Source organism: Patella vulgata, chromosome 2 (assembly GCF_932274485.2).
Source record: "Patella vulgata chromosome 2, xgPatVulg1.2, whole genome shotgun sequence".
In the NCBI taxonomy this organism is placed as follows: domain Eukaryota; kingdom Metazoa; phylum Mollusca; class Gastropoda; family Patellidae; genus Patella; species Patella vulgata.
Genome location: NC_065880.2, coordinates 42,264,809 through 42,281,049, shown reverse-complemented (window position 1 = coordinate 42,281,049; position 16,241 = coordinate 42,264,809).

The window sequence follows — 16,241 nt, the reverse complement described above, 5'->3', positions numbered from 1 at the left end:
AGTCTCCTAGAAATTCATAAGATCACTTCCTATAGAAAAATGGATTAATTTGAACGGATTCTATCACAAGGAGAATACTACGCTGTAATTACCCCCATAGCTTAGATTGACTATAGTCCATATCTTTCGGTTATTTAAAGATAATCAAACACTATAAAATGGTTGAAATGCCAGTAAGAATTCTTTGATAATATAAAAAGCTAAATGTCAAAAGTACTGACAAAAATACAACCAATTTCTGTCATTTTTATTAAGAACTCTCTTTTAAGCATCAAGAAAACCCACCCATGCTCTGACAAATATTGCAAAATCAATAGACACCATTTGTTCACCACCCACGGATGTGCTTTAGACCATAAGGCCTGTTATCTATGCAAGTGGTGTCTGGTTCGTACTGTCCAGCCCATTGGGTTCCCTTTGGGTATTCCGGTTTCATCCCATTTTTAAGACCCCTACGCGGAAGAGAATTAATTGAAATAAAAATATACCATTTATTATTATGTTATTCCCGAGTTTTGAGTTAACATTAAAACCAATGATCTAGCGGAATAGTGCACATAATTCATCCACGAAAATTGCCAACATAACTGTAGTCCACATGACAAAAAAGTATGTATTGTTTTTTTACTAACAATATATTCAATCACTCCCCACGAATGCTTTTCTACCACAATTTGCCTGTTTCAAAATGTCGATTCGTGCAACTTGATGTTCTCTGTATATTTTTTAATTACATGGCTGGAAATATACTCTTCAAAGTAGGGGATATTCAGAAACAATACAAAACTGCAGAAATGCACTTCTGTTTTTATTAGAGATAACCGGTGTATGATAATAACAGGCCAATTGCCTACACATGAACATAAACAGTTCATATGGGCGGCTTATCTGATGGCCCCATTTCACTCGCAAAGACATACACTGTCAAAAGTGAAAATGGACGTTTTTGATTTTTGTCTTAATGAGTAATTGCTCCACCAATCCTCAGACATTCAGCAATTCGTCGTGGCATGCTCCTAATCCACCGTCCAATCACGATTTGGGGCAATCTTGCCCACTCCTCATGCAGCGCCACGGCCAATTCTTGCAGTGTTGTCGGTTGACGTTGACGTCGACGAACACGTCTCCCGATCATGTCCCAGACATGCTCTATAGGGGAAAGGTCGGGACTCATGGCTGGCCAAGGCATATGGACAATATGGTGACGCTGGAGGTGGGCACGGGCATTGTCATCTTGAAAGATGAAACGTCGACCTGCATGTTGAGCAAAGAGCAGAACTGTCGGTGCCAGGATGTGGTCACGGTAGTACATACCAGTGACCCTTACTTGAACAATATGCAAGCCCGTTATGCAAGTCATGGTGATTCCCCCCCCCCCCCCACACACCATAACAGACCCACGCCCGAAACTGGCATGCTGTCTGACGTTAACGTTAGCATGACGCTCATTTACATGCCCCCAAACGCGAGCACGCCTATCGGTGAAATCCAGAGTAAATCTGGACTCATCTGAGAACATTACACGCGCCCATCGACGATTACCCCAATTTCTACGCTGCCTACACTATTGACGCCTATTTGCCATGTACTGGCGACTTAATGGAGGAACAACACGCGGTCGTCGCGCATGCAATTGGGCTGCATGTAGCCGATTTCTAATCGTTTGGGGTGTAACTCGAATTCCTGTAACTTGGTACAAGTTTACTAAAAGCTGATTGGCCATTTTCCTCGATTTCGCCTGACCTGTGTTCGAATGTATCGATCCTGGGCTCTAGGACGACCTGAACGAGGTCTATCATCAGCATTGTGTGTTTGTTGGTACCGGCTCCGCAGTCTGCTGATCACAGACTGTGACACATTAAGCATGTTGGCTATTGCTCGCTGTGTAGAACCCATTTGAAGCCTGCCAATAGCACGTAGACGATCATCATGTTGAAGACGTCTCGTTGCAAATTAAACGTAACACACTAAAGCAAAGATACGCTAAACAGTAAATCTCATGCAAGAACGGATAGGAAAGCCAACATAGATAGGATAAACCAGCAGTTTTCATTAATCCTTCCTCGACATGTCAAATTTGACAATGAACCCCTCCCACGTGTATGGCGCTATTGCGTGTCGCGTGTGCAGCTCAGTGGTTCTGTTGGGGCGATAAGTTCTTCATCTGTGAACATACTCTCAAAGCATGCCAAGTGTCCATGACTGTTTATCATATCACAACCTGCAGAGGTATTTGCATCTGAATATCCCCTACTTTTTTTGAAGCGTATATATTAACGTATATTAGCTCTATTGACACTTGGTGAAAGCTCTCTATCCAATGATGTTGGTGTACTATAGTATTTGATCATAATTGGCTCTGTTTAGACCGCTGTTCATTTATCATCATTAAATATAGATTGCTATGATAATGTAATATGTCTGTAATCAAATGGTTTCCCCAAGAGATTTGAGTACTATCGTAGTTGGATAGAGACTTTTAAGGGAAGAAACATTGACGTCTGCCGTTCCTATATGCCAGTTAATAAATGAATTTTCTTGTTTATGTCTCCCAGAAGCGCTGTATTGAAAGCTGGAAATATCCAGAAAATGCAGAAAAGAATGCACACGATAGTAGTTTATTAATCACGGGAAATTCCCATATACACTTGATATGTATATTAATTAACATAGGAATAGTGATAGATAGATGATGTATGCGTTCTCTTGAATGACTATTTACATATATGGAATATAATAATTGAAAAGCCATTATTCAAGTCAAATCATTATATCATGGTGATCTGTTCTCACCACTGGTTCTGTGTGTGGAATTATAGATTCTAACATTAGATTCGAAATAGACGATATTATTGGGTGAAGTTAATCGATTTTCTAGCAAATATATATATACTTGAAACACTAACTTATCCAGACTTCTATATGATATTTTGTTACGTATGAATATTTGATTAGGAGATTTTTTTATCTGTAATGTAAAAGTTGATGAGTTTTGTTGTAGAAAGTTTATGTTTTGCTAGTGGAGGGTAGGGGTGGGGTATTATGGGACACTGAGAAGATATTAGTAGTGTAATGCATGAAAAAAAAAGAAACCAATAGTTTGTTTAAATTGAAATATTTGATTAAAAGGAACAAGGAAACAGTAACAGAAATCTACTCCCTCCAAGACAAAAGAAAAGGTATCCCCGCACCTAATAACCGAAGATCTCTTGCTTTTTGTGATTTCAAATCTACTTCAAAATAGCGACATCGCCAATAGTATACTACTTTCACACACATATTATAACTCTTCTTTCAAACTGAGCTAACACACGTATAATCCAGATTTGATGGTCTAGGTCACCAAGAGATCTTTTTTGCTTCAGGCATGTTCGAATTTTAAATAAATAAATAAATTGTGAGGACATCCGAACAGGTGGAGATAAGTTCGTTGGAACTGAGAACCCAACTTAACTAGTTTAAACTTTCCAGTCTAAATTACACCTTTGGGTTGAACTGGTGTTTTTTTCAGCACCTCTGTTACTCTACACACCAACGTAATCTGGAAATGACCCAGTGTCTTATAACCAGTTGCTAAAGTTTACCCGGGACGTTAAAATGGAACTTGATTTTATCTGTTCTTCTGGGAACAACATGGAAACTCAGTGATGTTCTGTAAACTCCAGTTAACGATGATAATCAGTTAACATAATAACCCCTTAGCGTTAACAACATTTTGTTCAAGTGTTCTCGACTTAAAAACTTTCACCCATTCTGCCGAAAGTATCAGAATAATCAAATTAAATACGACATTGTTCAACATGGCGGTGACTGTAACCAAGCAACTCATCTATATGGTAATTACTTCTTATTGGTCAATTTGTTTATTTGGCGTAAAATCGACCAATTATCATGTTGGATCTATGTGCGGAAATCATGCTGTCATTTACTATGGTTCTGTTGATTAAATCTACATGAACATGGAGATGTGTACTCAAACAAAATGTTGGATATCGCTATAAGAACGAGTTCAAGCAGAACTGTTTTATCTGGCAGTATATATCATTATATTTTATATGGTTTTATCGTACAGTTTATAAGTTGTGGTTTGCATCAATCCATATTATATTGCAGCTGGAGAATAAAAGTCACAATTTGAATAGTCTATCGCTAAAACAACTGGATTATCTGACTCAAAAAATGATGATCATGAACACAAGTTCAGAAATGATACTGACAGCGTTTCTGAGTGCTTGAGAAAGACACGATAAGAACTGGATCCAGTGAATCTATATAGATAATGAGAAACGAACTTAACTACGACTCTAATTACAAGTTTTTTTCATAAAGGTTTTACAAAATGTATTTTCAAAAGTATTAAATGTACATTAGCTATATATTTTTATGGATTTCATTAATATTCTCTCTAGAGAGATATTATACCATTAACACATGCTTCCAGACGTGTATGGATATTAATAATGAAATAATATTGATATTTTCTATCTTTAGATTAATATTGATATATTGTATTACCAATAGTCTGTTTACGTAACATTTATCAGAATATATTACATAACTTCATTATTTGGATAATTTAGCATTGGCTGAGCGGTATAGACGAGTTGGGCATTTGGATCGATTTCTAATTCAAATTCAATGATAATTTAAAACAATCATTCATGATAGCACCTTCCGACCCTTACATTATCTCTATTACACGCCACAAGGCATAAGGTGTTAGGGTTAGGTTATCGAAAAATTTAAAATATGCATATTCTCAAGATAATATCTAGCCATATCTCTTGAAATTGTTAATTCTGTATCTGTTACTTAACATATTCCAGTGGTAAAAGCTAGGTATATGTATTATTACATTTAATTGGTATTTGGTATTTATATAGATTGAATTTGACTGAACACTAGGACCGATTAAATTACATCTTAGGATGGCAACTGAAACATTTAATCGCTGAGAATCCCAGTGACGCAAGTTTTAATAAACCTCTTCATTACCAGAAACAATTCTTGATATATTGTTCCGTACATGCATCTTTGGAATGATAAAGGTTATTTTAGTTTTTCAAAGAATTCCAATCGATCTGATAAAATAACGAATCGTTGTGGATTACAAATCTATTATAATATCCCTTCACCTTTTATAAACTTGAAAATAGAAATTATAGATCGATAAATCTTGGAGTTATACTTGTAAAACTATCCGGTAAATAGAATAATTCTACATTTGGAATACAATAATAGTTTTATTTTTTTAAAATGATAAATCATAAATGTCAAAAGAGTCACTGACAAGTTGAGATTGTTTTTATTGTCGATATGAAAGTAATGAAGACTTATTGATTAGTTCAAATTCTCAGAACTTACGATTGATTTTCTCTTAAATTAGTTCCGTGTAAATACCCTGACAGATCCGCTTGTATGCAACGATGAAAAGTAATGATTAGAATTATATACAGTGTTGTCAATTCAATATTTGGAGAATCCATCAGAGAAAACTTGACAAGCCGGTCGGCATGTTAGAAAACTAGAAATAAATATTGACACAAGTTCACATTACACCAGAGTTAAACTTATCAACCAGAAAGAATTCTCTAGAATTAAAACGCGTCAAGATTATTATCTGGAAGTTTTACAAGAGTTATGATCTGTTTACATTACCTGCTAGAATACTAGGCTATTTCTATGAAATTGTTTTCTTTAATAAGATTTGCCAAAACACAGCACCTGCATAGGTTGGACCATAAGCTTCTTTTAATCGAGGGTGACATGATTTATACCAGAGACTGAACCCTAACGAATTAGTGCATTACATACACCCACACCCAAAAACACACATGTTCCCAAGGTTATCCAGAGCATGAACCTGATTGACGCAGTGCACTACTACGAATCTTTATTTCTTTTCGGTCCCGCAGGTTTAACTTCAAGCTGATATACGGAATCACGGCAGATAATAGAAACCCAACCCAAAGGTCATATTAATTAAATTCTAGCTAATGCTGGATACACGCCCAGGGGCGGATCCAGAGCAACACTTTGTATAGCAACACTTTTTATGAGAAAAATGTCACGGTCGTGTACTTTATCCTTTATCGTCAGATGGTGGGATGGGATGGGCATTCATAAAGCGAGATAATGATATAGACATATGCGATATCACAATAATGCTTTGCATCAATGAAATTGAATCACAACGTCTCAGGAACCTGGCAAACCCCCTCCTGCAAAAATTTCTGGATCCACACCTGATGTCACCGGGGTCAAGAATCGAACCGTCTCCCAAATGCCTACTAATGCGGAAAACCCCTTTCCTAGGTCACGAATCCAATAGTAGCTCAATCCTTGCTGGCCATGGAAACCCATTGCCCAGGTCACGCTTCTGCTGGCGTTAATCCCTGCTGGCGTTTAAAACGTGGCTTATGACGTTTATGTACTGAAATGATCTCCGGTCAGCTGTTGCGAGAACGTTATCCTGGTTTTTACATTTTACGGTTATAGAAATTGATTATCGGTCGTTCCGTCTGGTGCTTGTCTTCACCTTGTCATTCAAATAAATTTTTGATTTTTTTCTCTTCAGATTTCTAAATGATAATCGAAAATCTGTGCCTTTTTATGGTCTTTGCTGTCGTCTACTCTAATCAAATATTTTATAGCAAATGGTTCGGTTTTTTTTCTTCCATCCCAAATACCTATTGGTTCGTTCCGCCGGGTTTATCGAGTGTTTGTTACTATTCTGTAAACTTTTATTCTTTAATAACACGTCACGTCTTCTGATCCCTGTTCATCTTTCCAATCTGCTGCTTTCACCCCATTAAAATCAAATTCCCTTTTTTCCTTCTATAAGGTCGAGCTTTTTTCATCTCCGCCATTACTGCGGTTGTTCAATCGAAACACGGTGGGATTATATCAAATCAAGTGACCTTACCGAATGACTTTTTCAGGTCTTGCAGCCTCGGTGGATGTTTTGGGAGTTATTGAAGAAAAGTAAGTTTACAGTCGGTATAAATTGTAAAAAGTTTAACTAAAAACCCATATTATAAAAGTACGAATTGATGTCTGGTGATAAGGTTTTACGACTCGTTTACAAAACACACATTAAATTTATAAGGCCGGATATTTTAATTTCTTTATGAATGTCCTTCTGTTTAAATAACATAAACAAAATCCACTAAAGCATTCTATATGGCGAGATTTAAGGGCCAAAACTAAATATATGTTGAAAGTGTTATTATACATCATAGAAAATACCTAATACCGAAGTTGCAAAATACAAATGTCGTTATAAAAATACATAATGCCGTTAATGTAAAAGTCAAATGTCAAATTACAAAATGTTATTTCAATTTATGACATTAATGTTCATTTCTACTGTGAAAATCTGATTAAATTCCTCAACCATTGCTGTCCGCTTTACTTTCTCAATGTCATCTAAAGTTATCTTTCCTTCTTTGGAGCATTCATTTTAACAATTTTACATGTAACCCGGTGACCTTTGACTATTGACCGTTGAGCCCAAGAACTCACGATGTGTTAAAAGACAAAAGACAAACTATGTCAGTTAACAAAGTTACTTTGTTGAAGTGTATATGTGAATAAGTTGTTTGTTTGTAACCAAGGGCGTGGATTTGTCATAACTTTTGCTGGGGGGACGGACGAACCCTGGAACCTGGAACATTTCATTACCAAACGAAATAAATAATTACGAACAGTTTACTGTACCAGTGTTATTTCGATGAAGGCTGCAACTAGGGGTAATATGATGACAATATGGAACAATTGACTAGCTGCATAAATATTAATTGTTCATGAAGTTAAGTGAATCGTCCAGTGAGGTTCGTTCTACGATCAGGACTGTTCTCTTGGCGACATGCACCGCACACGCCATCAAGTGGTTCAGTCGGTATTACGTCATGGAGTTGCGCAACCAAGTTTTGATACGGCGCAGAGTGCTGAAGGATCGCTCGGCTGAGCAGGAACTAGCAGAGTTCAGCAGTGTGAGATGGGAAGGCCTTCGACAGAAGGGAACATTTGCCTCGCTTCAGGTGACATAATGAGGAACGCTTTGTGCACAAGTGAAATAGTCTTGGCCGAAAACTGGCGCTTGAAGAATGGAAATACTTGTTCCAAGTCCCGATTCAGTTCCAGATACGTAGAAACAAGCTCACCATCATCTGGATATAAACCTGAAAATCTGTCCTGGCGATTCTAAGGCGCCCCCCCCTCCGTCCCCCCGAAATCCACGCCCATGTTTGACGGACAGTGTATATCTATTTTTTTATGGTCGAAAATTTTTATTTTTTCACAGGGGGGGGGGGAAACCTTTTGCAGGGGGGGTGCCCCCCCCCCACCCGGGAGCCCCCCCCCCCTAGTTACGGGCCTGGTTCCCCTACCAAAGAGTTTAGTATCCACCAATTATTCATCCTTATTATCCACCACCAAAGATTCTCGTATCCACCAATTTTTCATTATTCGATTTTTAACTAGCAAAAAAAAATGGAATGTATCCCAGATTCGAGTCGTGTACAACGCAATATTCTGCTTCTTTAACTTACAGAACATTAATAGTTCCCGGAAATAATTGGATATACTCCATAAATTCATATAGCTAGCGACAATTACTGAATATAGCGGACTTAAAGTAGCTAAGTCTCTAACTCAATATCACCCAAAACCTTCGACATTGAAAACACGAATTAGTTGTCAATTTTAATCAACATTGGTGTTGTGATATTATCGGGAAAAGATGGGCATATGATATCCAACAAAATAAACATTTTACGACTGGTACACGAATCGTGTACCATAATGCGTTTCGGCACAATTTGTAACAAGCGACTCGAAGAACGAGGTTAGACATATTCCACAAGTCATGTCGGTGACTTCATATTCTTACTATCGGTGTAGACTGGAATAACCAGACGCCAGAGATTGCCATTCGATTGAGACTTCTGGCGTATTTCGCCGAAGAGAACTGCTTTGAAATTAGAGTAAAAACGGAAACGACTGAATGTAAATCAGTTTATTTACATTCATATTACATTGACTATACATATACGTTGCGACCCTTTTGTGCCAATTTGTAGGTCCCAAATATTAGCAATTTAGCTCCTTTAAATTGACCGACCGATGTCTTCGAAAACTTCCCGTCAATATATAGCTCAACATCTGAAAAAGTCCAGAACAAAAAAGGAACCATAATGGTTGTTTACGCGGCTTATACTAACAATGGTTGTAATAGACTATTTGTGCGAGCGGGCGAGCACACCTTGGGTAGGTCCATTAGGTAAGTCCCCTTAACGCCCGCCTTATAAGAATGTAGTGTGCACCAACCTTTTAGAATAAAGTACCATCAGCCATCACTCGTGACTAGTAAAAATCCATGATTGACAGGGTAGCTTAATGCCCACTGGCACTCTTTGTATGAGGTGCTATATAAATCCATTATTTATTATTCTTTACTAGGCTTGAGTGATGAGCACCTTTAAGTAACCTGACTAAGAGCACAATAAACGAACACCTAAAAGTGATATGTGCTTAAAGCCAGTGTAATTATATACTCTATATACCAATTCCACACACATTTTGTTGAAATTATCCGATATAATATGACTGTTCAAGTGTTACACGCTCAAAAACACGTTATAATTTTTTTTTATTATAATAATATCGTCGTGCGACCAGTTTCTTCCAATGTTAAAAGAGAGAGAGAGAGAGAAATGTGGTTTAACGTCCACTCGACAAAGACTAGGTCATTTCGGGACTAATATATGGTTTAATTTTATTTCAATAATTCGCTTGCGAGTAGGGGTCTTTAGCAGTGGGAGGAACCAGAGGACCCAGAGAAAACCGACGAGGTTGGGCAGGCAACCCTACTCCTTGTCACGTACAACCGGGGACTCGAAACCACGCCAGTTAACTCAATGGCTGGCCTCATGATACAGTGCGCACGTGCTAACCATTCGACCCCCACGCCCAACCCACTGCTAAAGAACAATACACGCAAACGAACTGTTGAAATAAAAATGTACCGTTTTAGTCCCGAAATTAAAGATAAATTTACGAACATGTACATCGTACGTGCAATATAACGGTTACTCCATCCTCGTGTATATATTTATCACATTTCGAAGGGCGGGACGATTTACCCAGTACTACTCAATATCACCAAATACGAACTACATGTAAATACTACCAAAAACCACATACTACCTCAATATTGTGAAAAACTAACAAAATCCTTCAATTATATAAAAATAAATTGAGTTAATTCTGGGAAAACTTGCATAAATGTACGTTAAAAGTGATGGCGAATGTCCCAAGGTTCCAGTTACCTCCCCCTTGATCATCCAATCCTAAGAAATATTATCAATCCATTTCTGTAAAATGATGGGTCAATATTACCAAAATATGAGATAAAGGTACAATTATTTGCATAACAGCACGTTTATTTGTGGAAAATAAATTATTGATTCAATGTTTAGCCGTTTCATTATCACTGATACTATAAATAGATATGTCAAACGGTACGTTTGCACATACACTGTTAAAAATTGTTGTAATTAAAAACTATAAGCAGTGTTAATTACGTGTAAACTTTACACCACAACTAGCTTTAAAAAAATGTAATATCTTTTCAAGGATAACCAAATAAAAGAGCTAGACCTAACAAGCATAACCAATATTCATGACTACTGAACACCCGAATAGGTGTAATTGTAGGGTGTTTTGGATAAGCTACACCACTACCAGAATTATTCTGCATTTACAACAAAGGGTGTAACTATTATTGGGGAATAAATCCTAAAACAGTGTTAATTTTACAGCGTTTATTGGGTTGAAAAAGTGTAATTGATATTCATGAGTAATGTTAGTCCCGAAATGACCTAGTTTGTGTCGAATGGACGTTAAACTCCATGTTTCTCTCTCCCCCCGTTTGGTATCAGTTTTCTGCAATTTTTAACCGACATTATATCACACCAAACCTTGTCAATAGGTCAAAAAGTTGAGCTACCTGTATAGAACTTAACTCACGACGTAATCACAACTCGCTGATTAGTTCTACCTGCTCACTGAACTCTGTTTGTATATTGTTTGTATAATCTGTTTGTATATTGTTCAAAATATTTCTATCAATGTCACAATTATTTCTTCATAATTCATAAAACAAATCACACAAACCCTTGCTGCATACTCCTTTACAACAACCAGCAAAATTTTAAACCTTTACACTCAGTTAATATTTCATAATGTCCACAAAACTATCAGCGCCCTCAATCTGTGACTTCACCTCTTAGCAGTGATTTCAATAGTGATGGATGTTATAAATAGTTACGCTTTTACACCAGTAGTGGCATCTAGTTACACACCTGCTAAATAATGACAACTGTATAATTTATAACCACTTTCTATACATACTAAACATTAGTTCATAATAATGACCACTTATATGATTTAATGACAAAAAATGTCATTACTAAAAGGCCTAAGTTCATAAGTCAGTGGTATCACTTTACCAGTGTTCTGATATACATCAAATCATAATCTAGCTGCCTGCTCTTAATTGACCGTCTTCAGTGTTTTATATACATACATGTATGTAGAATAATAGCTAATACATTTCTTACTCCGTCTTATGGGTATAAAAATCAACGTAGGCAGATTGGCATTCCACAAACAAATCAACATATAAAATCGAATCCAAAGAGAGTTTGTTGTTTTGAATTTGTATTGTCTGCTTTGATTGCCAGTATATCAAGTAAATATCGTCCTCGAGTTATTGCTGTTCTTGACGTTATTCAAATAAGGTGGTCGAAGCATCATCGTCTCATTAACCATCAATTGGTGAAGACTGAGAACGATTAACAACTATCAGACGAGAATTTACTCGTGCATCAGTCCAGCTAATGTAGCTTAAATATCACCACTTAAGAATGTCTGCCATAAAAGCGCAACATAAAACTTGACTTCAAAGACTCATTTTATATAGCAGGTTCAAAATGGGACCATTTTGCTGTATAATTAAGTGGGGTTGTTATATCTACTTTAAATGTATACTGTAAAGATAGACAATTCTAACAGAGAGGTAAATGGATGGAGACAATACGAATCTCTGGAGAAGGGCAGTGATGAGTAGAATGATCAAACATTCTTGTCCGCTGCCTTCATTGTGTTTAAACCTGACAAAACCCGCTTGTGATTAGCTTCGAGTGGAGCGATTGTGGTCTATTAAAATAATTTGCGAATAAAATAATGCCTGTAAAGAATAAATACAAAATTGTAACCTTGACACAAAAGGTGACTTGCGTTATACGGTATATTGAATCAGCAGTGCAGGATAATGAGATAACTATATATTTCCACAGAATTAAGAATTGCAGTTTGCATAAAATCTATTCGGTAGGTTCAGGTTAAGAGTAGAATTGAAAAAAGTACAATTTGTCAGGTGGTACGAGATAGTCTAGAATGAGTAAGCATATCCCTCTTCCTGCACGACAACCGATTTACAGCTAACTAGAGCGATGTTTTTCTTGGAACAAAATACCTCGAGGCAAATGGCCACCAGTAGAGTAACTGATTTAAATATAACAGCTTTTCAAATAAATCGACAAATGAGAAGCGATATCAGATCTTCTGAGAAATGTAAGCATGTATTGAGTAGTATACGACACCCGTCGCTATAAGAATCCTTTTGTATGGCATCACTTTGGTAAAATAGGATTTTTACTAACAAGAATATTCAGTGGAAGCAAACGTAACGAAATTTTAGCTAATGTTGATGATCGCAAAATACTCTCTCAATACACTATCAACTTGCAAAGACAAGCCTTGGAAAACAAACACTGAGCTGATTTTTAGTTATGTACCTATATCCATGTGTATATAACCGATCACTTTAATTGCAAATAAATAATATTACACTTTTATTTAAGATACACGGGTAATCAATTATATGATTCATTTATTGAATCACTTATAAAATTATTCCAAAACAAAAAACTGAAACCACGACTAACATGGTTAAACTCTGCTGCCTGACCCAGACGATACTATTCTATTTTAGCCTTATGTCATTTACATGTACATGTAAAGGAGAAATTGATGTTGGGGACTAAATGAGATATTGAATCATCCATCATAAACTTCACCGCGCATATCCGGTAATCCATCTGCGCATTCTAACCAACATGTAAGAATTACCAACAATATTGAACTTTGGAATTAATGGCACAATAAGAAAATATATATGAAATGAAATTTAAAGTCCAGATTTCAATTGGATAGGATCAGAAACCGACGGCACTTAGTCTCAAATTTTGGTTTAAAATCTAATCAATCAAAACTTGAAGCAGTGATTATTGTGATTGTCCATCTCCATGAATTGACCCCTCTGAGAGACTAGTGAATCTAGCTGTGGCAATTACATGCGAGAAGAATACAGGATATTCAATGAATGAAAGGGGTTTATTGTCCGACCTTTTTGCCCCAACCGAGATAATGAAGACGGGAATACCACATAGAGTCTGCCACGAGGAAACTTTTGCTCGGACAGCAATTGAATTCCAAGATGTACACGGGACCTCGGATCTGGAAGACTTGACGACTTTACTTACTATGCCCTCTGCCCTGCACTACTCCGTCCTGCGCGACTGACAACCACACGGGAAAACCAGGCAACATCGGATCGAACCCCGGACTTCCTGATTAGTGAGCCAGAGTCTAAGTCTCTGAGTCACCGTTTTTCCGAGTTCACATTACGTAAACAACGTAAAGCTCATAGTACGACGACTGGCTAAAAAGTTCTAAGCTTGAAAATGATAGATCAGCTAGCCTGGGTTGAAACAAACTTTTTCCTCCAACAAGTACAGTCATTGAATGAATTATAGACATATAAACTGCAACTGTAGTGTTATTATCGTCTTCATACCAGACCATCTTGTGAACCTACCCATTGAAATCATCATAAATGGACAAAACTGGCTACAAGACAGTCATCAAGTATCCCAGCAAAGATACATGCCGACATAGTCTACACTTTATGGGGTTGATGCCCCTTCCTTTTCCAGAGTAAAGAAGTAGGCCGTAGAATTTAAGAGTGACAGAGAGAGCCTTGACGATGACTTACGTCCTGCAAGGGTCATGAACAGCAACCATCCAAGAAAACATTACCTGGGTGCATGACATGGTGATGGCTGATCGACGATTGGCCACTCAATATATTGCCAGTGTTGTAGGCATCTTTCATGACAGGGTTGGGCACATTACCGCCAACGAGTTGGGAATGACAAAAAGTTTCTGCAAGATGGGTGCCAAAGTTCTTGACTGCGGATCAGAAACGTGTCAATCTGCGCCGTTTTGAAGAGGATCCTGATAACTTTTTGGGCAGATTTGGCCTCGTCACACTTCCACCTGTTTTCTACAAGGAACTAGGCGGTCGTCATTTTCCTAGTAATGATGCCGTCATGTCAGCTGTGAACGGCCTTTTTAGGATGTCTGAAGAAGATTTATTTCTGACCGGTGTCCAGGCCTTGCAACATCGTTGGCAAAAGTGTGTACACCTTGGAGGTTACTATGTAGAAAAATTAATCGAAACAATTGACTTTGTACAGGTCTTCTACAAATAGGCTTAGAACTTTTCAGCCAGCCCCCGTACACTACATGTATACAATCTGATTAAAACACAGATCCTATTTCGTTTCGTTTTTTATAGTTCAAAATTTCGTTTTATTTGTCTATACTACACTAGGATCTAGAAGAGTTGTTATATTACCGACGTTTTGGTTGAAGTGAGGGATTAGCCAATGAAACGGTCACTTACGGCGAGTTCTTGGCGTGTCATTCACGGAACTGTGGGTAAACCACTAGACACGTCAACGCTGATTGATTAATCAATGCGTGACGTCATAGGTCAAAAGCCGCTCGTACGACCCCTGACACAACTTTCCAGTACAACTTGTCAGATTTTCATGTAGTGTAGGCCACCGAAAGTATAAAAAAAACGAAACGAAATATAGATCTGTATTTTAATCAGATTGTACATTATATATAAAGCCTGGAGTATACTTCATTTCCATCTATGAACATCGAGCTCAAGATAGTATCTAACCTTAATTTGGGCTTTTTAATCATCATTATTATTATTCTAAAGAACATTTTTCCGTCATCAGATTTGTTATATTTTATATATGGAAATTGTCCAATAGTGTTGTTCTTCTGGTGCATTGTGGTTTTAAAGATGCCCGTGGATCGTAAAAGGTTTTGTATATGGGATATTATATTTGTGTGATAATGGACTAAGAAAATAAATGATACCCCGGTGTTGCATAACAGCATAATGACTACAATTTGTACTCGTTGCCATCATTAATATAACTAGTTCCTTGGTTTCGTATTTCTTAGCATAAATCAATAACAATCGTATTTAACTATCTTCAGATAATGTTTCTTGTTTGTCCTCCAATTCGTCGTCAGTTCGTCTGCTCAACACAAAAAGAATGTCTGATCTTTTAATGGAACCATATGGGTAATTTCATATCAATAAGCGAATCTCTTCTGTGTATTTAATGGCCGTCTTTAATTTTGCGTTCATCAGAAAGAATTGAAATTGAAAAGTCACGTCATATTCTCTAATTCTATATCTGTATATCAAACGACAAATGGCCGTTCGTCTAGATTTTGTCACATTAGTCGTTGAATTTTGAATGGGAAATTATACAGGTATTTTTCATTCTTACAATAATTGCTATTTATATTGACATCAAAGGCCGTAAAAGAGCCTATAGTGGAGTTCAAACATTTTTATATAGTTGTTTCCCTTCATTCTTCCTTATAAAATATTTAGGTGATATCTATAGACCACGGATTATGTTCTGCACAGAAGATCACTGGCAGCCATTACCCATTGATGACCTTACAGAATCACCTGATAATACTGTATTTCAGAAGTTCACATGATTACCAGTTTCTGCTAAACAGGTACGCGTACCTGTGCCAACCAGGAAACGATCTTTCAAAACCAAATAGAAAGCACACTAGTTTATCTGATCGGTAAACCTGCCAACACCGTTATATAAGATCTGGTCTAGATGAAAACAATCGTGTGTGGGGGTGGTTTTATAAGTAGTGGAAATATTTCGCCTTTGTGTATAAACAAAATACAATAAATGGTATTGGAGATCATGTTTGAAACTAACCGATAATGGCAATAACAAAGGGGCACATTTCAAGAAAATTAACATCAAAAC